At 44.9% G+C, this 23320-nt stretch overlaps 1 protein-coding gene across 1 annotated transcript in view; it reads right to left on the bottom strand.

Moving 5' to 3' along the window:
* katnal1 (katanin p60 subunit A-like 1) overlaps window positions 1-15245 on the bottom strand; it is a 38074-nt gene extending 22829 nt beyond the window's left edge. Inside the window, exon 1 of the mRNA XM_072264292.1 lies at window positions 15131-15245. The gene's annotated coding sequence lies outside the window, so the exon portion shown is untranslated. The remainder of the gene's footprint in view (window positions 1-15130) is intronic.
* Between the last annotated feature and the right edge of the window lie 8075 nt (window positions 15246-23320).

Below are 23320 nucleotides of genomic sequence, written 5' to 3'. Positions count from 1 at the left end.
CTGTTGAACATCCTTCATTGATTCAAGTTTAGTCCAGGTGGCTTTCTGGAGCTCATACCTGGACCTCTTGTAAACCACCTTGGGCGCCAGACTTGTATACCTCTGAACTGACCCTCAGCAGATTGCGGATCTCATGGTTCACCCAGGACTTCTGGTTGGGCAAGACTCTGAATGATTTTGTGCAGACACATTTGTCTATAACTGTTTTTATAAAGTCCATGACAACTGTGGCTAATACATTCAGATCCACAGACAGACATCCCACCTTGCAAAAACTCATTTCAGGGAGGTAGCACCATCAATTTGCGGGAGACTCCAGGAACTTCTGGGAGAGGTGGAATGTCTGCAATAGAGTAGATCCTTAGCAGCTAGCCAGCTAATTTAAATAACGTTAGCTATGCTAATAAATGAAGGACACCTGTTAAACTCACCTCAACATGTCTTTTACAGTCATTTAACCCACCATGGGCAATAGAAAAGTCACTGTTGCAAACAGTGCAGCGAGCAACACTGTCATTATTTTTGACCCCTATTAGGCAGGGTGTAGTCTTTTGTGTTGTCTAGGGTGAAGTATGTTTTATTTTTTTTTAGGAACACTCTGCCATGGCTCCCTCGCACTCTCACTCAAAAAAATCGATTTCCGGGATATTGTATATAACTTCCGGGCAACAGGGAGCCACTATCAATATGCGGGAGACTCCCAGAACTTCCGGGAGAGGTGGGATGTCTGCACAGGTGAGCCCTTGAACACAGCCCAGTCAACTTACTTGAAGCATTCCTGTAGCTGTTCCTTTACCTCCTGCAACCACCTCCTTATGTCTTAACCTCTGAAGCCTTGCTCTTTAGCCTCTACCTGTGTGTGTAGGAGAAGGGCAGCCAAGTGATCAGATTCCCGAAATCACAGTCAAGAGTCATACGGCACAGAAACAGGCTCTTCGGCCAGCTGGTTCATGCTGATCAATTAATATATCCATCTAAGCCAGTCACACTTCCCCTTATTCTTCTAAACATTTCCTATCCATGTACCTGTCCAATTGTCTTTCAAGAGGTGTTATTGCACCTGCCTCAGCCACTTCCTCTGGCAGCACAGTGCATAAATGTACTATCCTCAATGTCAAAAAAAAGTTGCCCATCAAACTCCTATTAAACCTCTCATCTCTCACCCTAACATGCTGTCTGGTTCTTGATTGCCCAAATCTGAGAAAAAAAGCTGAGTGAATTTACCCTATCCATGTCCCTCATGCTTTCATAGGCCTCTCTAACAGGGGTTCCTAACCTTTTTCATGCCATGGAGCCTTACCATTAATCGAGGGGTCCATGGATCTCAAGCTGAGAATTCCCGCTCTATAAGATCACACCTCAGTCTTGTGCTCTACAGCAAAAACAGTTCTAGCCTTCCCAGCTTCTCCCTATAAGTCAGTCCCTTGAGTCCTGACAACATTCTTGTAAACAACAGGAATTCTGCAGATGCTGGAAATTCAAGCAACACGCATCAAAGTTGCTGGTGAACGCAGCAGGCCAGGCAGCATCTTTAGGAAGAGGTACAGCCGACGTTTCAGGCCGAGACCCTTCGTCAGGACTAACTGAAGAAAGAGCTAGTAAGAGATTTCAAAGTGGGAGGGGGAGGGGGAGATCCAAAATGATAGGAGAAGACAGGAGGGGGAGGGATGGAGCCAAGAGCTGGACAGGTGATTGGCAAAGGGGATATGAGAGGATCATGGGACAGGAGGTCTGGGGAGAAAGACAAGGGGTGGGACCCAGAGGATGGGCAAGGGGTATATTCAGAGGGACAGAGGGAGAAAAAGGAGACAGAGAGAAAGGATGTGTGTATATAAATAAATAACGGCTAGGGTACGAGGGGGAGGTGGGGCTTAGCAGAAGTTAGAGAAGTCAATGTTCATGCCATCAGGTTGGAGGCTACCCAGACGGAATATAAGGTGTTGTTCCTCCTGAGTGTGGCTTCATCTTTACAGTAGAGGCCGTGGATAGACATGTCAGAATGGGAATGGGATGTGGAATTAAAATGTGTGACCACTGGGAGATCCTGCTTTCTCTGGCGGACAGAGTATAGGTGTTCAGCAAAGCAGTCTCCCAGTCTGCGTCGGGTCTCGCCAATATATAGAAGGCCACATCGGGAGCACCAGACGCAGTATATCACCCCAGCAGACTCACAGGTGAAGTGTCGCCTCACCTGGAAGGACTGTCTGGGGCCCTGAATGGTGGTAAGGGAGGAAGTGTAAGGGCATGTGTAGCACTTGTTCCGCTTACAAGGATAAGTGCCAGGAGGGAGATCAGTGGGGAGGGATGGGGGGGACGAATGGACAAGGGAGTCGCGTAGGGAGCGATCCCTGCGGAAAGCAGAGAGAGGGGGGGAGGGAAAGAAAGATGTGCTTTGTGGTGGGATCCCGTTGGAGGTGGTGGAAGTTACGGAGAATAATATGTTGGACCCAGAGGCTGGTGGGGTGGTAGGTGAGAACCAGGGGAACTCTATTCCTAGTGGGGTGGCGGGAGGATGGAGTGAGAGCAGATGTGCGTGAAATGGGGAAGATGCGTTTGAGAGCAGAGTTGATGGTGGAGGAAGGGAAGCCCCTTTCTTTAAAAAAGGAAGACACCTCCCTCATCCTGGAATGAAAAGCCTCATCCTGAAAACAGATGCGGCGAAGACGGAGGAATTGCGAGAAGGGGATGGCATTTTTGCAAGAGACAGGGTGAGAAGAGGAATAGTCCAGATAGCTGTGAGAGTCAGTAGGCTTATAGTAGACATCAGTGGATAAGCTGTCTCCAGAGATAGAGACAGAAAGATCTAGAAAGGGGAGGGAGGTGTCGGAAATGGACCAGGTAAACTTGAGGGCAGGGTGAAAGTTGGAGGCAAAGTTAACAAAGTCAACGAGCTCAGCATGCATGCAGGAAGCAGCGCCAATGTAGTCGTCGATGTAGCGAAGGAAAAGTGGGGGACAGATACCAGAATAGGCACGGAACATAGATTGTTCCACAAAGCCAACAAAAAGGCAGGCATAGCTAGGACCCATATGGGTGCCCATAGCTACACCTTTAGTTTGGAGGAAGTGGGAGGAGCCAAAGGAGAAATTATTAAGAGTAAGGACTAATTCCGCTAGACGGAGCAGAGTGGTGGTAGAGGGGAACTGATTAGGTCTGGAATCCAAAAAGAAGTGGAGAACTTTGAGACCTTCCTGATGGGGGATGGAAGTATACAGGGACTTGGACATCCATGGTGAAAATAAAGCGGCGGGGGCCAGGGAACTTAAAATCATCGAAAAGTTTAAGAGCGTGAGAAGTGTCACGAACATAGGTAGGAAGGGATTGAACAAGGGGGGATAAAACCGTGTCAAGGTATGCAGAAACGAGTTCGGTGGGACAGGAGCAAGCTGAGACAATAGGTCTGCCAGGACAGGCAGGTTTGTGGATCTTGGGTAGGAGGTAGAAACGGGAAGTGCGAGGTGTGGGAACTATAAGGTTGGTAGCAGTGGATGGGAGATCCCCTGAGCGGATAAAGTCAGTGATGGTGTGGGAGACAATGGCCTGGTGCTCCTTAGTGGGGTCACGATCGAGGGGTAAATAAGAGGAGGTATCCGCGAGTTGTCGCTGTACCTCGGAAAGGTAGAGGTCAGTACGCCAGACGACAACAGCAACCCCCTTATCGACGGGTTTAATAATAAGGTTAGGATTTACATTCTTGTAAATCGTTTTTGCACTATTCCCAGTTTAATAACATTTTTTCTATAGCATGGTGACGAAAACTGAATACAATACTCCACGTGTAGCCTTGCCAGTATCTTGTAGAACCGCAACATAAACCCCCAGCTTCTTTATCCAATGCCTGACAGATGAAGGCCAGATTGCAAAAAGCCTTCTTCATCAACCTGACTGTCTGTGGTTCCACTTTTAGGGAAATGTGCCTGAACACCAAAGTCCCTTGTTGTTCCACTCTTTCCAGGGCATTAAATGTGAAAGCCCTACCTTAATTTGACTTTCTAAAAAAGCAACACCTTGCACTTATTACAATTAAACTCCATTTGCCATTGCTTAGACCACTTGCCCCAGCTGATCGATATAGGCATGTAATTTCTATTAACTTTCTTCATCATCACTGATATCACTTAACCTTGTGTCTGAGTTGTGTATATTTCAACGCAAAGAGTATTGCAGGAAAGACAGATCAGCTTAGGACATGGAACAGCATGTGGAATTATGACACTGTAGACATTAGTGAGATTTGGTTGCAAGAGGGGCAGGCATGGCAGCTCAATGTTCCGGGGTTCTGTTGTAATAGAGCAGGAGGGATTAAAGCGGGAGGAGTGGCATTTCTAGCCAGGGAAAATGTCATGGTAGTGCTCAAACAGGACAGACTAGAGAGCTCGTCTAGTGAGGCTTTTTTGAGTAGAACTGAAGAACAAGAAAGGGATGACCATGTTAATGGGATTATATTATGGGCCACTCAACAGTCCATGGGAATTAGAGGGAGAAATGTGTAGAGAGATCGCAGACTGTTGCAAAAAACATAAGGTTGTGATAGAAGCAACACACACAAAATGCTGGAGGAACTCAGCAGGCCAGGCAGCATCTGGGAAAAGAGTATAGTCAATGTTTCGGGCTGAAACCCTTCAGCAGGACTGGAGAAAAAAAGCTGAGGGGTAGATTTAAAGGTGTGGGAGGGGAGAGAGAAACAAGGTGATAGGTGCTGGAGGGGGAGGAATGAAGTAAAGAGCTGGGAAGTACAAAGTAAATTGGTGAGAAACAGAAGGCCATGGAAGAAAGAAAGTGGGGGGGGGGGTGGGAAGAGCACCAGAGGGAGGCAGGTGGGCAAGGAGATAAGGTGAGAGAGGGAAAAGGGGATGAGAAATGGTGAAGAAGAGGAGGGGTGCGGGGCATTACCCGGAAGTTCGAGAAATCAATGTCATGCCATCAGATGGAATATAAGGTGTTGTTCCTCCAACCTAAGTGTGGCGTCATCACAACAGTGGAGGAGGCCATGGATAGACATATCAGAGTGGGAATGGGAAGTGGAATTAAAATGAGTAGCACTGGGAGATCCCGCTTTTTCAGATGGAGCGTAGGTGCTCAGTGAAGCGGACTCTCAATCTATGCCAGGTCTCACCGATATACAGGAGGCCACACCAGGAGCACCAGACACAGTACATGACTCCAACAGACTCACAGGTGAAGTGTTGCCTCACCTGGAAGGACTGTTTAGGGCAGTGAATGGTAGTGAGGGAGGAGGTGTAGTGGCAGGTGTAGCACTTGTTCCACTTTCAAGGGTAAGTGCCAGGAGGTGATGGAAGGCGATTTTAACTCGCCACTTATAGACTGGGACTCCCATAGTGTAAAAGGGCTGGATGGGGTAGAGTTTGTCAAATGTGTTCAGGAAAGTTCCCTTAATCAGTACATAGAAGTCCCAACTAGAGAGAGTGCAACACTAGATCTCCTATTAAGGAATGAGCCAGCAGGTAAAAGAAGTTTGTGTAGGGAACACTTTGCATCTACTAATCACAATACCATTAGTTTCAAGGTAATTATGGAAAAGGATAGGTCTGGTGATCAGATTGACATTCTAAATTGAAGATAGGCCAATTTTGATGGTATCAGAAAGGATTTGGCAAGTGTGGATTCGGACAGATTGTTTTCTGGAAAAGGTGTACTTGGTAAGAGGGAGGCATCCAGAAGTGAAATTTTGAGAGTACAGAGTTTGTATGTTCCTGTTAATATAAAAGAGAATAATAATATGTTAGGGAACCTTGATTTTTGATAGACATTGAGGTCCTGGTTAAGAAAAAGGAAGTGGTGCACAGCAGGTACAGGTAGGAAGGAGCAAGTGAGTTACTTCAGGAGTAAAATAAATGAAAGAGACCATATGAGAAGGAAATCAGGAGGGCTAAATGAAGATATGACGTTGCTCTAACCGACAAGGTGAAGGAGAATCCCAAAGGCTTCTATAGATACATTAAGTGCAAAAGGATAGCAAGGGACAAAATTTGCATGGAGCCAAAAGAGATTTGGAAACTCTTAAATGGATTTCCTGCATCTGTATTTACTCAGGAGATGGGCTCAGGGTCTATAGAAGTGAGACAAAGCAGCAGTGAGTTCATAGACCATATACAGATATACAGAGGAGGAGATGTTTGCTGTCTTGAGGAAAATTATGGTAGATAAATCCTCAGGCCCTGACAAAGTGTTTCCCAAGACCTTGTGAGTGGCTAATACAGAAATTGCAGGGGCTTAGCAGGGATATTTAAAATGTCCCTAGCCATGGATGAACTGCCAGAGAATTAGAGGATAGCTAATGCTCTTCATTTTTTTTTAAAGAAAGGCTCTAAGAATAAGCCTGGAAATTATAGGCCGGTGAGTCTGACATCAGTACTGGGTAAGTTATTGAAAGGTATATACTAAGCGAACAGATACACAGTATTTGGATAGACAAAGACAGATTATGGATAGTTAACATGGCTTTGTGCATGGCAAGTCATATCTAACCAATCTTATTGAGTTTTCGGAGGAAATTACAAGAAAAGTTGACGAATGCAAGCCAGTAGATGTTGATTACATGGATTTTAGCAAGGCTGCTGACAAGGTCCCACATGGGAGGTTGGTCAGTAAGGTTCAGTAGCTTGGCATTCAGGATGAGATAGTAAATTAGATTAGACATTGGCTTCACGGGGGAAGCCAGTGGTAATTTTATTGATTTTTTTATCTTATTGTGATACAGCATGGGATAGGCCCTTCCAGTTCTTCAAGCCATGCTGACCAACAATCCCCAATTTAATCCTAGCCTATTCAATTTACTATGGCCAGTTACCCTAACAACTGGTTCCAACATCAGGAGGGCCTTAAAGCTCGCCGCTTCTTTTAGATAATAGACCCAACCTGTTACCCTCCACCACCCCCATTCTCCTCTGTCTAGCAGAACTGGTCCTCACTCTCAATAATTTCTCCTTCGGTTCCTCCCACTTTCCCCAAATCAAAGGTGTAGCCACAGGCACTTGCATGGCTTCCAGATAATCCTGCCTTTTGTTGGCTATGTGGAACAGTCTATGTTCCAAACCCGTACTACACGTTTGCAGTATCTCTCCTAAACTTTTCCTACACTACATTGATGACTGCACTGAGGCTGCTTCCTGCACCCATACTGAGCTTGTTGACTTCATCAACTCTGCCTCCAACTTCCACCCTGTCCTCAAATTTACCTGGCCCATTTCCGAGACCTCCCTCCCCTTTCTCGATCTCTCTTTCTCCACCTCTGGAGGCAGTTTATCTACTGATATCTTTAATAAACCCACTAATTCTCATAGCTACCTCTTCTTACCCTGTCACTTGTAAAAATACCATCCTCTTCTCTCAGTTCCTCCATCTTCAATGCATCTGTTCTCAGGATGTGGCTTTTCATTCCAGAACTAATGAGATGTCCTCCTTCATTAAACAAAGGGGCTCTCCTTCCTCTACCATCAACGCTGCCCTCACGTGCATCTTTTCCATTTCATGCACGTCTGCCCTCACCCCATCTTCCTGCCACCCCACCAGGAAGAGGGTTCCTCTTGCTCTCACCTACCAACCCAGTAGCCTCCACATCCAGCACATAATTCTCTGTAACTTCCACCATCTCCAACAGGATCTCACCAACAAGTACATCTTTCCCTCCCCCCCCGCCCACTTTCCACATTCCTCAGGGATCACTCCCTACATGACTCCCTTATCTACTCATCCTGCCTCACTGATCTTCCTCCTGGTACTTATCCTTGCAATCACAAAAAATTCCACACCTGCCCCTACATCTTCTTCCAGTTCCAGGCAGCAGTTCACCTGTGAATCTGTTGGGGTCATCTACTGTATCTGGAGCTCCCTGTGTGGCCTCCTGTACATCAGTGAGACCCAGCGTAGATTGGGAGACTGCTTCGCCAAGCACCGATGCTCTGTCCTCCAGAAAAAGCAGGATCTCCAGGTGGCCACCCAGTTCAATTCTACATCTCATTCTCTTATGTCAGTCCATGGCCTCTTCTACTGCTACAATGTGGTCACACTCAGGTTGGAGGAGCAACACCTTATATTTCATTTGGGTAGCCTCCAACTTGATGGCATGAACATTGATTTCTCAAACTTCTGGTATTTGCGCCCCCCCCCCCCACCATTCCCATTTCTCTCTTTCTCACCTTATATTCCTTACCTGCTCAACATCTCCCTCTGGTGCTCCTCCCCTTCCCTTTCTTCTACGGTCTTCTACCATCTCCTATCAGATTCCGCCTTCTGCATCCCTTTATCTCTTTCACCAATCGACTTCCCAGCTCTCTCCCCCTCCCAGTTTTACCTATCGCCTCCCTTCCCCCCACCTTCTTGCACTAACTTTTCATCTTTTTTTTTCCAGTCCTAATAGAACGGTCTCGACCCAAAACATTGACTGTTTACTCTTTTCCATAGATGCTACCTGGCCTGCTGAGTTCCTCCAGCATTTTGTGTGTGTTGCTTAACATAACAACTGGTATCTCTTTAGACTGTGGGAGGAAACAGACAGCAATGGGAATTGAACCCACGTCGCCTGTACTGTAAAACATTGTGCTAACCACCAGTTGCTTCTCTGACTGGAGGTCTGCGACTGTTGGTGTGCCACAGGGATTGCCCATTGTTGTTTGTCATCTACATCAATGATCTGGATGATAATGTGGTAAACTGGATCAGCAGATTTATGGATAGTGCCAAGATTGGGGTTGTTGTGGACAGTGAGGGAGACTATCAAAGCTTGCAGAGTGATCTGGAACAGCTGGAATAATGGGCTAAAAAAATGGCAGATGGAATTTTTTGCAGATAACTGTGAGGCATTGCAGTTTGGGAGGACAAACCAGGGTTGAATTCACACGGTGGATGGTAGGGCACTGTGGAGTGTGGTAGAACAGTGAGATCTGAGAATACAGATCCAAAATTCTGTAAAAATGGAATTACAGGTAGATTGGTTGTTTTAAAAAAAATTTTTAGTACTTTGGCCTTCATAAAAAGAATTGAGTAGAGGAGCTGGGATGTCATGTTGGAGTTGTACAAGGTGTTGGTGAAGCCTAACCTGGAGTATTGTCAGCAGTTTCGATCATCTACCTACAGAAAAAATGTCAATAAGTTTGAAAGAGTACAGATGTTGTTAGGACCTGAGGACCTGAGTTATAGGAAAAAGTTGAATATGTTGAGACTTTATGCCTACAGCATAGAAGAATGGTGGGGGGAGGGGGCAGGAGAAGATTTGATAGAGGTATACAAAATTATGAGGGGTCGCTCTCTCTGCCTATCCATCCCATAGGATGATGATGGTTCCTTTCAGTCAGTTAGTGGGGTTTGATATGTGTGTACTGGAGTGGCTGTACAGGCCGATCCTTGACAGACACTGCTTGCCACATACTTGGCAGGTGAGGCCTGAAGGGGCAACAGGGGCAGAAGCTCTGTTGTGGTGCTTCCTGTGCCTTTCCTCTGTTACCTCGTTGAGCTTGTTCTCCGCAGCGTCCATACCATTTCAGATGGCGTCCCTCCACTGTGAGCAATCTTGAGCCAGATCCTCACATGTTGATGGGGCAATGTCAGCTTTCTTGAGGCTCCTGTGCAGAACATCCTTGTACTGTAGTCGCTGGCCTCCTCGTTTTCGGGTACGACTGGACAGTTGGCTGTCCAAGACGTCCTTGGGCAGTCTTCCGTCAGGCATTCTGACATCACCAAGGTTGAAACTGCTGGCATTCCGGCTCGAGAGAGGACCTCGGTATTGGAGACCTTGTCTCACCAGGCGACCCTCATCAGGGAACGTAGGTGACGCTGCTGCAGTTGGTCAAGCTGGCGTAAGTGTCTCTGATATGGGCACCATGTCTCACATCCCTATAACTAGGTTGATATGACAACAGCCCTGTATACCTTGCATTTGGTGGCCAACTTGATGCTCTGTGACCAAACTCCATCTTTCAGCTGACCAAAGACAAAGCAGGCTTTTCTGGTTCTTGACTCAATCTCTACATCCAGAGAAGCTGAGGATGTTATTATGCTGCCCAGTTAACAAAACTTGTTGACAGCATTGAGATAAGTGTCATCAATGAGGACGGTTGGTTCTTCGTAGCTTGAGCCAGGAGCCAGTTGGTACAAAACTTACATCTTTTTCAGGCTGATTGTCAGTCCGAAGCTTTTGGCTGCACTGGCAAAGTGACTGGTGATGTCCTGTAAGTCTTCAAGAGAGTGGGCAACCAGTAACTGTAGCTCATGCACCACAATATCCCTGACTTTTGTTTTTGCTCTCAATCTTGCGAGGTTGAGAAGCCCACCATCAGCCCTCATTTGTAGGAAGACCTCTGACTTCAGGTCTGATATGGCATCCTGAAGAACAGCAGCGAAGAATAGTCCAAACAGAGTAGCAGCCAGAACACAACCCTGTTTTACGCTGTTGCTGATGGAAAATGGGTCTGATAACTCACCACACATTTTGATGCGGCCTTCCATGCTTTCGTGGAACTGACGGATGATGTTGGTTAGGCGTGGGGGGCAACAGAATTTTGGTAGGAACTTCCACAGGCCATCTCTACCAACAGTGTCAAACGTTGAGGGGTATGAGGGGTATACACAGGGTAAATGTAAGCAGGGTTTCTCCATTGAGGTTGGGTGCAACTTACACTAGAAGTCATGAGTTAAGGGGAACATGAGCGGGAATGTCTTCCTTCAGAAGAAAGTGAGAGTGTGGAACAAGCTGCCAGTGCAAGTGGTGAAATCAAATTCAATTTCAACATTTAAGAGAAATTTAGATAGGTACATGGATGGAAGGTATATGGTCCAGGTGCAGGTCCATGGGACTAGGCATATTAATAGTTCTGCATGGACTTGATGGGCCAAAGGGCCTGCTTCTGTGCTGTAGTGCTCTATCACCTTAGTGTCATCTCCATACCTTGTACATTCTTATCAAAATAGTTGATAAAAATGACCAACACCAATGGGCCCAGTACTGAACCTGAAGCACACCACTAATCACATGCTTCCAATTCAAAAGTGAACAAGCAATTTAGTTTGCTGACCAATCAATCAAGATGCAAGACATTTAACAGGATCTTTCAGATTAATAGATACATTTTAACAGAAAATAACATTAACTTAAACATAATTAGACCAAGAGTTGCAGATGAGAAGACAGATTTTTAAAAAACAAAGAATAACTAAAAGATAATAATGACTCCGTCCGTCTAAGTAGACAATGGACACGCCCCGTTCTGGGACGCAGACCTGGGCGATGAATTTGGAGATCCCGGGCTGCCCAGACATCAAAATCCCCCTCCCGGCCTCGCAGATGTGGTCCAAAGGAATGCGAAACAGTACATTTGGCATCAGCTTGGCTGCAGGAGCTGCTGGGAGGTGACGTGATACGTCATCCAGCCACCTTAGGGGCTCCAGTCCGGATTTGTCTAGGGTTTACTCCTTAGCCTTCTCTTCTCCCGAAGATACCCACAAGGCAGTGGGATCCGTAACCCTGGATAGGGGCCCATACCAGGTATTGTCAGCCGGAGCCAGCTGAGCCCAGGACTCGTGTAAGGCAGGGTCGTCACGCCCTGTATTAGTGACATATGGAGCCACTACCCACTATCTTAACTAAAACATAAAGGATGGGAAAAAAATGGAGTGGGAAGCAAGCTAACCAGGTTCATAAAAAAAGTGGTAAATATCCCTCCAGACTTTTTTTTAAAAGTTAGCAAATTGAGCTTTGTGCCCTAGAAAGCTGTTGAAATTAAGTAGAGCAAGTTGTGAAGAGAAAAAAAAGGAATCTGCAATAGATATAGATAGGCTAAGTGAATGGAATGTGTGAAAATGTAAAACTGTCTAGTTTGGTAGCAAACATTTAAACAATCCTATTATCTAAATGGTGAGAGTTCAAGGTGCAGAGAGATTGGGTGTCATTGAGCATGATTTATAGTAGTATGCAGGGTCAGCAAATAATGAAAAAGTCAACTGAATGTTCTTTTTTGTTGATGGAGAAATTGCAAAAAACATTAGACATTCAGAGTGTTGTTGTACAGTTCAGTCCATAAGACATGTCTACCTTTCCATCATGGCTGATTCAGTATCACTCTCAACCCCATTCTCCTGCCTTCCCCCCCATAACCTTTCAGACCCTGACTAATCAAGAACCCATCAACCTCTGCTTTAAATGTTCCCAATGACCTAGCATCCACAGCCTTCTGTGCCAATGAATTCTACAGATTCGTTACTCTCTGGCTAAAGAAATTCCTCAGCGGCTCTAAGGGATTCTGAAGCTGTGACGTCTGGTCCCCTCTATAGGAAACATCCTCTCCACGTCCACTCATCCAGGCCTTTCAGGTCTCCTATCTAGGTCCAGCTAGACATTTATCTAGCTCTTAGCAACATCCCTCCCCCTCCTGTCTTCTCTTATCATTTCGGATCTCCCCCTCCCCCTTTCAAATCTTTTACTATCTCTTCTTTCAGTTAGTCCTGACGAAGGGTCTCGGCCCAAAACATCGACTGTACCTCTTCCTATAGATGCTGCCTGGCCTGCTACATTCACCAGCATTTTGTGTGTGTTGCTTGAATTTCCAGCATCTGCAGATTTCCTTGTGTTTGCATATCTAGTATCAACGTCCTTTATTCAAGAAAGGGTGTAAATGCATTGAAAGTAGTTCAAAGGTTTATTTGGCTAACACCTGGAAAAAGCAGCCTATCTAATGGCAAGAGGCTGCACCAGCTCACCTTGTATGTTGTTTCAAAACGGGGCAGAGGTGTGAACGGAATGTTTCATCAAGTGAGAGAATCTTGAATTAAGAGTCACTTTTGTAAAATACGGAGACACACATTAAACCAGACATCCCACCTCTCCCGGAAGTTTCGGGAGTCTCCCGCATATCGATAGGGGCTCCCTGACGCCCAGAAATTATATACAATATCCTGGAAATAGATTTTTTTTTGAGAGGGAGAGCGAGCATCCTGATTTGTCTCTCTTTGTGCTAAGGGTGGTCCCCAGCCACCAGGCCGCGAGGAAACATTATGATTTGGTGATATGAAACTATATGAGTCAGCTGCACCTTTCCTCATTCCCTGTCATGCCCACTGTTGAATTTTAATGCACGCAAGGTCATCAGTGACCCAAGACGTGCAAAAGAATGGGTCCATGACCCATTTGTGAATGTCCCCAGTGAATCAGCACGGGAAAAAGATCAACTCCTCGAGCTTGCAAATGACGGTGGGCTGAAAAGTATGTTTGACATAACATCTCTGCCGGCATTCTGGATCAAAGTCAAGGCTGAATATCCAGAGATAGCCACGAAAGCACTGAAAACGTTGCTTCCATTTCCAACATATTTCTGCTAAGCGGAGTTCTGCAATGAATGCAACGAAAACTAAACTGCGGAATAGACTGGACATAAGGAACCCCCTTCAAGTATCGCTGTCTCCCATCACCTCTCGATAGGACCGTGTTGTAGCAGGAAAACAAGCCCAGGGCTCCCACTGATTCAGCGATATTGGTGTGCTGCAATGATTTTATATGTTCATACGAGGAAAATATGCCGATTGCGTCATCTCTGATCTCGGCTGACATTTACGTGCCGGGCAGCGCCTAATCAATTAGCTTGTTTATTTCGGTTTTTTTCTTAAAAGATGTGCCGGGTGCGTTCTGGCTACCGCTGCATTCTTTGCAGCCTGGAGGTTTGGGACCACTGTTATAATTGACTTATCACTACATTCATGCGAGGAAAATATGCGCTGTGTGTTTAATATTAAATTCATTAGATAAACCTCTTTAGAAACAAAATTGAGTGTATTAGTGACTTATAGTTGACTTTTCACCTATATTCCGGTGCCCTTTAACACCCCCCACCACCACCGGGGGTCGGCCAGTCCGCAAGAATATTGTCAATATTAAACCGGTCCACAGTGCAAAAAAAGGTTGAGGACCCCTGATTTAAACTAGGTGGCTAGCTGCCAAGGAGCTACGCTATTGATGTCCTACGTGATGAGGCCAAACTCCCCGTAGACTTGTTTAAAGTTGTAATAGAATAAACATGATAATATAACATAAGTACATATTTTAATGTCACATTTGCTGCATATACCCAACTTGGTTTACAGATTAGACAAAATCACTAAACAAATTATTACATACACCCTTGGGGGTCGACCGGGGGGGGGGGGGGGGGGGGGGGTGCTACCTCCCTGAAATGAGTTTTTGCAGGGTGGGATATCCGTTAAACACAAATAACGTGTTTTCTCCTTAAAATGTCACGAGTCTTTGGAACCCTCCTCCTCAAGGGGCAGTAAAATCTTTGAATATTTCGATGGTCTAGGAGCGAAAGGGTATCTAGGGTAAGCCGTCAGGTGTGATAATTTTACTAAATGGCAAAGTAGGTTTGAGGGGCTACGGCCTGGTCCTGCTCTTATTTTGCATGCTGGATGTAAAATCCACGAAGACGAACAAAGACAACTGCACAGAGTAACGGTACGGTACGGTACTGATTTGGAAAAATAACACAACATGTTCAGGCAGTTAGATTTGAAACAGTTCACTTTTAGCAGTTTACGAATTAAATTCACCTTTAGACAAAAGGAGCTAACTGGATATGCAAATGGTGTATTAATAATTAAAATATGAAATTAAGTTTAAACTGATTGCCGGCTGCCCAGAGAACGTGCAGAGATAACCGATTTTCGTGTCACACCATTATTCCCATATTACAATTATCACAAAGCTCTCATTGCACACACAATGGACACCGCCCTCCTCTCTATAACCAGCTGGCGCTTCTCGTCTCCAGGACAACCATAACAACCCACAAAGGCCGCAAACGCCGAGAGGACGTGCGAAATCCTTAAACCTCGCTAGACTGTATTTCTAACTCCATTTTTCCTCACTTTGGCTGTTTTTGACTTGTAATTGTCAAATTATACGGATGACAATCAGTTATGATCTCCCGACGCACAATGGGATTTGTAGGCTATATTCACATCTGCCGCTGCCAGCACCGATCTCTGACTACAACTCCCACAATTCTTCGCGCCGGAACCGCTTCCACACTGCAGGGCGGCGATTAGGCCGCGCAGGGGAGATGCGGCTTGATATTCACGCACGGTGTAGGGTAGCCGCCGGTTTTGCAGCGACCACAGCCTTACGTACCTGCCTTCCCTTCAGAGCCCACCGTTCGCCCTGCTTAAGCCGGAGGCAAGCGATGGGTCGGTGTCGGTGAGCTGTAGGAGTATACGCTGAGCCGCTTCCAGTCCGTTACCCTGTTACCCCGGCAGCGGACAACCAACAGAACTGGAGCTGTGGCACCGCGCATTCGACTCAAAACCGGCCAATCAGCAGGACAGCTGTGCAGGGGCGCGGGAGGTGCTCAGCGAAGCGGCGTGCAAAGGGAAGGGGAAGGTGGCAGGGTTGGTTAGGGCTCCAGCGTCTCTCACAAACTCCATTCCTATATATTAACACGTAAAAATACAGTCAACATGTTAGCTTTGCCACCCTCGTTACAGATTTTATACCTCGTGTTAGCAAAAACAAATTTATTCTCTCCTTCACCCTTAAGAAGCCACGGGAGCGATTTGAAAATATTTCCCTTAGCCTCCCGAAAACTGACTTGTACGAAGCCAGAACGGGCTGCATAATATGTCTTACAAAAATATCTGCTGCAAAAATAAAAGGTGTGAATGCTTTGTTAGCCGACAATATCGACACGGTGTCAAGATACAGACATTATCTAAAGAGGTGTGAGGATGGCCTTGAGCTGCTTACTCTATTCCTGTTCGTAAATCTTTTATAAGAGCTAGCGAGACCATCATTTATTGTCCTTCTATAACTTACTGAGACATCAGACAGTTGCCGCCCTAAACCAAAGCAATCCTGTATTGTTTTTAAACAGTGAATTCTAGGATTGCAAACAACAGGAATTCTGCAGATGCCGGAAATTCAAGCAACACACATCAAAGTTGCTGGTGAACGCAGCAGGCCAGGCAGCATCTCTAGGAAGAGGTACAGTCGACGTTTCAGGCCGAGACCCTTCGTCCTGACAAAGGGTCTCGGCCTGAAACGTCGACTGTACCTCTTCCTAGAGATGCTGCCTGGCTTGCTGCGTTCACCAGCAATTCTAGGATTGATTCACTTCAAAATGGTAAGTGATTGCATACGTACTGAAACATGTTATATTTCCACAATGCTTACAAAGGACCTGCCATCTGAACTTGTTGGATTAGCCCTGCTGCAAGGAACAGGGAATCCTTCATTCCAATAGAGATGAAGAGCTGTAAGGGATCTTGGTAAATTTAAGATCATAGAAAGGTATATAATAAAAATAGAGATATACTGCATCTATGTGTGCACATTGATATATAGGCTAAATATACACCATTACTGTATTAATCCCCTTTTTATTCTTCCTGTAGCCTTGTTAACTGCCCCCAGATTCAACCACAAACCTGCACATAGAGACAATATACAGTGTCCAGTTAGCCTATCAACCTGTTTGTCTTTGGGATCTGGGAGAAAGTAGAACACCTGGAGGAAACCCATGTGGTCTCAAGCAGAATGTGTGCACCCCACATAGAGATCACCTGAGGTAAGGATCGAAACCAAGTCTCTCGCACGGTGCATCAATTTCTTTTTCATCAGGATTGTGAGTGGGGCTTGCTCCTCTCTAAGACTGGCATGTTCCTGTTGGGTGAAGGACAATGCTGGTTTAAAAAAAAGAGGAATACATACACTAGTGTATAATCAATTGGGAACTGTTGTACTTATTAGAGAAGCTAGCAGGGCAAAGGATCAGGCAGGCAAGGTGAAAAAAACATCCCAAGGGATTCTGTAGGTTCTTTTAAGAGTAAAGCGGTGGCTAGGGAGAAAATAGTATCATAGAACCATAGAATACAGCAGCACAGAAATAGCCCTTCAACCCACCTAGTCCATCCCAACTATCAATCTGCCTAGTCCCATCAACCTGCACCCCAGACCATGGCCCTCCATATCCTTCCCAGTCATGCAACTATCCAAACTTCTCTTCTCTATCCAGTGGTTGAAATTGAACCTGCAAACACCACTTCTGCTGCCAGCTCGTTCCACACTCTCAACATTCTCTGAGTGAAGTTCCCCCTCATGTTCCCTTAAGCATTTCATCCATGAACTCTAGTTATAGTCTCACCCAAACTCAATGGATTCAACGTACATTTAGTATCAGAGTATGTATGCAGTATACAAACCCTGAGATTTGTCTTCCGGCAGACAGCCACAAAACCATGGAACCCATTCAAAGAAAACATCAAATACCCAATGTACAAAAAAAGAACAAATCATGCAAACAGCAAAAAAAAGTGAATAGTTTAAAGATTACTAAACATAAAACTGTCCTTGATTTGGTCTAGGAATGTTCAGTTTAATTCAGTTCAATTCAATTTAGTGCTGCGTTGTTTGTTGACTGTAGGCTGCAAACTAATCTGCCCCAATCAAAATCGGGCAAAATAGCATAAAAACAGAAGTAATCAGAAACCATAACAGCAGAGAGGGAGAGGGAAACCAGTCAAATGCAGGCAGATGACGCTGAACACCCGCATGTCTTCTGCTTTTGTCCTTGTTGATTTCAATCTTGCTTGACATTTTAAAAGGGCTGCTTACATTTACCCCTTCTATACCCCTCATAATTTTGTATACCACTAACAGATCTCCGCTGATTCTCCTACACTCGAATGAATAAAGTCCAAACCTAAAAGTCCATAAGGCCAAGGAGCAGAATTAGGCCATTCGCCTGTCAGCACACACAAAATGTGCAGGGAGTGCAGCGTAGGTTCACGAGGTTAATTCCCGGGATGGCGGGACTGTCATATGTTGAAAGATCGGAGTGACTGGGGTTGTATACACTGGAATTTAGAAGGCTGAGAGGGGATCTGATTGAAACATATAAGATTATTAAGGGATTGGACATGCTAGAGGCAGGAAGCATGTTCCCGATGTTGGGGATGTCCAGAACCAGAGGCCACAGTTTAAGAATAAGGGGTAGACAATTTAGAACGGAGCTGAGGAAAAACTTTTTCACACAGAGGGTTGTGGTTCTGTGGATTGCTCTGCCTGAGAAGGCAGTTGAGGCCAATTCTTTGGATTCTTTCAAGAAGGAGTTAGATAGAGCTCTTAAAGATAGCGGAGTGAAGGGATATGGGGAGAAGACAGGAAAAGGGTACTGATTGTGGATGATCAGCCATGATCACAGTGAATGGTGGTGCTGGCTCAAAAGGCTGAATGGCCTACTCCTGCACCTATTGTCTGTTGTCTCAAATGCTAGTGGAACGCAGCAGGCCAGCAGGTCAGGACGAAGGGTCACGGCCCGAAACGTCGACTGTACTTCTTCCTATAGATGCTGCCTGGCCTGCTGCGTTCCACCAGCATTTTGTGTGTGTTGCTTGAATTTCCAGCATCTGCAGATTTTCTTGTATTCGCCTGACAAGTCTGCTCCGCCATTTCCTCATGGCTGATCCATTTCCCTCCCAACCTCATTCTCTTGCCTTTTCCCCGTAACCTTTCATGCTTTCATGCCCTGACTAACCAATAACCTATCAACCTCTGTCTTTAATATGGTGAATGACCTGGCCTCCACAGCCACCTGTGGCAACGAATTCCACAGGTTCACTGCCCTCTGGCTAAAAATTTCCTCCTCTTTGTTCTAAATGGACATCCCTCTATTTTGTGGTTGTGCCCTCTGGTCCTAGACTCTCCCACCATAGAAAACGTCCTCTCCACATCCACTCTATCTAAGCCTTTCACCATTAGATATGTTTCAATGAGATCCCCCCCCCCTTATTCTTCTTAATCCCATTGAGTACAGGCCAGATCCATTAAATGCTCCTCATGTGGTAAGCCTTTCATTCCCAGAATTATTTTCATGAACCTCCTTTGAACTCTCTCCAATGTCAGCATATCCTTTCTTAGAAAAGGGCCCAAAACTGCTCACAAAACTCCAAATGAAGCTTCACCAGTGCTTTATAAAGCTTCAGTGTTACATCTTTGCTTTTATATTCTAATCCCCCTAAAACGAATGTGAGCATTGCATTTTCCTTCCTCTCCACAGACTTAACTTGCAAACTAACCTTCAGGGAATCCCCTTTGCTCCTCTGATTTTTGAATTTTCTCCCCATTTAGAAAATAATCTACCTTTTATTTCTTCTACCAAAGTGCATGACCATACACTTCCCAAAAATGTTATCCATCAGCCACTTCTTTGCCCATTTTCCCAATCTAAGTCCTTCTTAGCCTCCCTGCTTCCTCAACACTAACTGCCCCTCCACCTATCTTTTTATTGTCTACAAACTTGACCACAAAGCCATCAATTCCATCATCTAAACATCTAATGTGAAAAGAGGCTGTAAATCAATGTGGAACGCCACTAGTCACCAGCAGCCAACCAGAATAGGCTGCCTTTATTCCCACTCTTTCCCTGCTGCCAGTCACCCAATTTTCTATCCATGCTGGTATCTTTCCTAAAATGCCATGGGTTCTTATCTTGCTAACCAGCATCATGTGTGGCACCTTGACAAAGGCCTTCTGAAAATCCAAGTATACAACATCCACCAATTCTCCTTTGTCTATCCTGCCTGATATTTCCTCTAACAGTTCAAATAGATTTGTCAGGCAGTATTTTCCTTGAAGGAAACCATGCTGACATTGGCCTATTTTATTATGTGCTTCTCAGTACCACAAAACTACATCCTTAACAATCGACTTCAACATCTTCCCAAGCACTGAGATCAAACTAATGGGCCTATATTTTTTTTTCCTCTACCTCTCTCCATTCTTGACAAGTGGAGTGTGATTTGCAATTTTCCAATCCTCCAGAACCATGCCAGAATCTAGTGATCCTTGAAACATCATTACTAATGCCTCCGTAATCTCTTTGCCACCTATTTCAGAACCCTGGGGTGTACACCATCTGGTCCAGGTGACTTATCTACCTTCAGACCTTTTAAATTCCAAGTACCGTTGCCCCTCTGTATCCACGGGTTCCGCATCTGCGGATTCAACCAACCGCGGATCGAAAATATTCAGAGAAAGATTACAGGAAGTTCCAAAAAGCAAAACTTAAATTTGCCGCGCGCCGAGCACTACGCTTAATCCACACAAATGAAGCGATGTGTAGGCATACCCTGCTGTAGCCTCCCGCCATTTCACAGATCCTCAGTCTCTCTCCAGCACTCGTTGTTTGAGCATTGTTCGTTCGCTACATGTGTTGTGTGCACCCTTTGTTTCTGTGAAAAAATGGCTCCTAAAAAGCAATTAAGTGGTCAAAGCAATTCTGCAAAGGCTAAGAGGGAGTGTAAAGTGCTATCTCTCGCTGAGAAAATAAATATCTTAGATCTTTTGAAAAATAGCATGTCGCTTGCTGAAGTGGGCCATAAGGTCGGTAAGAACGAATCAAGCGTTCACACAATAAAGCAGAAAGAAGCTGAAATTCGTGGAAGTGTTAGTGCTACCCCTACAATGGCAAAAATGGTTTCTCTGGTTCATGATAAAGTGCTTGCAAAGACTGAGAAAGCATTAAGTGTGTGGCTAGAGGACATGTCACAGAAGAATATCCCTGTTGATGGCAAAATTATGCATGAAAAAGTACTTAGCCTCTGTGAGCAGTACTGTGAGGGGGTTGAGGAGAGCGAGAGGAAGGAGTTTAAGGCGAGTAAGGAATGGCTGGCTAGCTATGTAAAGCGCTACAGCCTCAAGAACTTAAATATCACAGGAGAATAGGTATCGGCTGATGCCGAGGCAGCATCAGTGTTCCCAGAGGAGCTCAAGAAACTCATAGAAAAGAAAGGCTACCTTCCAGAGTAGGTTTCTCTGACAGGATCGAGGATGATGTCGAGGAACCATTACCAACGAGGAACTCGAAGATCTGCTGAAATCCTCTACAGAAGATGATGATGATGCAGAAGGTTCAGAGGAGGCAGAGCCGTCAATTTGGACACTTGAAAAATTTGCAGCAGTTTTTCAACAGGCGCAAGTGTTAAAGGAAATGATCCTTGAGCACGACCCTTTGATGGAACATAGCCTCCGTGTCACCCAAGGAATAACAACATGCCTACAACCACTTAAAGATTTGTTTGATGATGCAAAGAAAAAGAAGAAACAGCTTCCTATAACCATGTTTCTAACTAAAGCATCTGCAATTGTGAGGCTCATAATAGCAACTGAACTCACTTCTGCCCCCTGACACCCTCGAACTTCCAGCATACTGCGAGTATTTTGCACAGTGAAGATAGATGTAAAGTACATATTCAGCTCGTCTGCCATTTCCTTGTCCCCCATTGCTACCTGTTTTGCCTTTCTATCCTATTTGATATTTTTGCCTAGCTTACCTTCATATTTTGTCTTTTCTCTCCTTGTGTCATTGGTGCCAATAGGTAGCAAAACTTCTGGCTGCTGACCCTCCCTCTGGTAGTGATACAGTCCATGACCTTGATGCTGCCTTTCCTCATTTCTATAGACTCTGTGTCCATCTCCCAAGTAAATACAGATGTAAAAAAAGTCCTTTTAAGATCTTTTCCATCTCTTTCAGCTCAATACATTGAATACCACTCTGATCTTCCAGAGGACCAATTTTGTCCCCTGCTAAACTTTGGCTCTTAATATACCTGTAGAAGCCCTTAGAATTCACCTTTGCCTTGTCCGCTAGAGCAATTTCAAGCCTTCTTTTAGCCCTTCTGATTCCCTTCCTAAATGTTCTCTTGTATTTCTTAGACTGCTCAAGTACCACATTTGTGCCTTCCTGCCTATGCCTGCTAGGCAGCTCCTTTTTCTTCTTTACCAGTGCCTCGACATCTCTCAAAAACCAAGTCTCCATAAATGTGTTATCCTTGTCATTTATTCTGACAGGAACATACAAACTCTGTACTCTCAAAATTTCACCTTTGAAGGTCTCTCACCTGCCAAACGCACCTTTGTCAGTAAACGACCTTTTCCAATCCATACTTGCCATCAAATTTAGCCTTTCTCTAAGTTAGAATCTCACCCTGAAGACTAGTCCTACCTTTCTCCAAAATTACATTGAAACTAATGCCATAATGATCACTAGATGGAAAGTGTTCCCTGACACAAATTTTGTTACCTGCCTTGTCTCATTTCCTAATAGGAAATCACTCTCTCTAGCTGGGACTTCCATGTATTTAATTAAGGAAGCTTTCTTGAACCCTCTTGACAAACTCTATCCTTTCCAGCTTTTTTACAGTATGGAAGTCCCAGTCTTTAAGTGGAAAGTTAAAATCACCTACTTTTATTACCCAATGTTTCTTGCGACAGTCTGCAATCTCTACTTATTTGCTCCTCTAAATCCCACTGACTGTTGAGTGGTCTAAAATATAATCCCATTAATGTGGTCATCCCTTTTTCCTCGTTTCCACCCATATAGCCTCAGTAGACGAGCTCTCCAGCCTGCCCTGTCTGAGCGCTGCCGTAACATTTTTCTTGAATCATAATGCCACCCCTCCCGTTCCATCACATTTAAAACAATGGATCCCTGGAGCACAGAGCTGCCAGTTCTCCGCTCCTGCAACCAGTAAAGAGCAACATGGTCATCTGTGTAAGGAACCAAAGGAAATTGATGAGATTTTTAATGAATGCTTCTCTTTTAAGTTTTTACTTGGAGAAAATGTTGGAAACGGGGGAAATGAGCAGTTTTGTATTGGACCGCATATGAATTAGTAGGAGGAATTGGAAGCTTTAGAGTGCATTAGGTGGATAAGTTCTCAGGGCCTGACCTAATGCATTCGCGGACCTCGTGTGAAGCTAGAGAAAAAAATTGCAGAGGGCCTTGCAGAGATTTTAGCTTTGCTTCTGGCTACAAGTGAGATTCCAGAGGACTGGCTAGTGGCTAATGTAGTACCATTGTTTAAAATAGGTAGCAAAACAAGGAAAGAAACTACAGGCTTGATGTTGGTGATGGGTAAATTGCTGGAGGAGGTGCTGACAGACAATCACCATAGCTTTGTGCCTGGGAAGTTGTAGTTAACAAGTCTTGGAGCTGACCAAGATAATGACCCAGATTTCGGAGGTCAAGGGAGTGGAACTGGCTCAGTACGATGGCTTTTCCACTTTCAAAACTCTACCACACAGATTTCGTTGTCATTGGTGGATATAACCAACACACTGCTGTGTTCTTTTGATTGCCTGCAAATGAAGAGAATTGGCACAAACACCTAGTGCTGATAATGGACTGACTTCATACAATGCCTTTAATGATTGCATCATAAAATCTTCATTTTCATTGTAACATTCAAGATGATTGTCGCTACCTTCAAATTCTTCATGATTCCTAACTTGTTGAAGTAATGAACTTGTTTCATTTTCACTCCT

The sequence above is a fragment of the Mobula birostris genome, chromosome 7, assembly GCF_030028105.1.
Source record: "Mobula birostris isolate sMobBir1 chromosome 7, sMobBir1.hap1, whole genome shotgun sequence".
Taxonomy (NCBI): Eukaryota; Metazoa; Chordata; class Chondrichthyes; order Myliobatiformes; family Myliobatidae; genus Mobula; species Mobula birostris.
The sequence above is the reverse complement of the archived record's forward strand: the minus strand, read 5'-3'. Positions and strand labels throughout refer to the sequence as shown.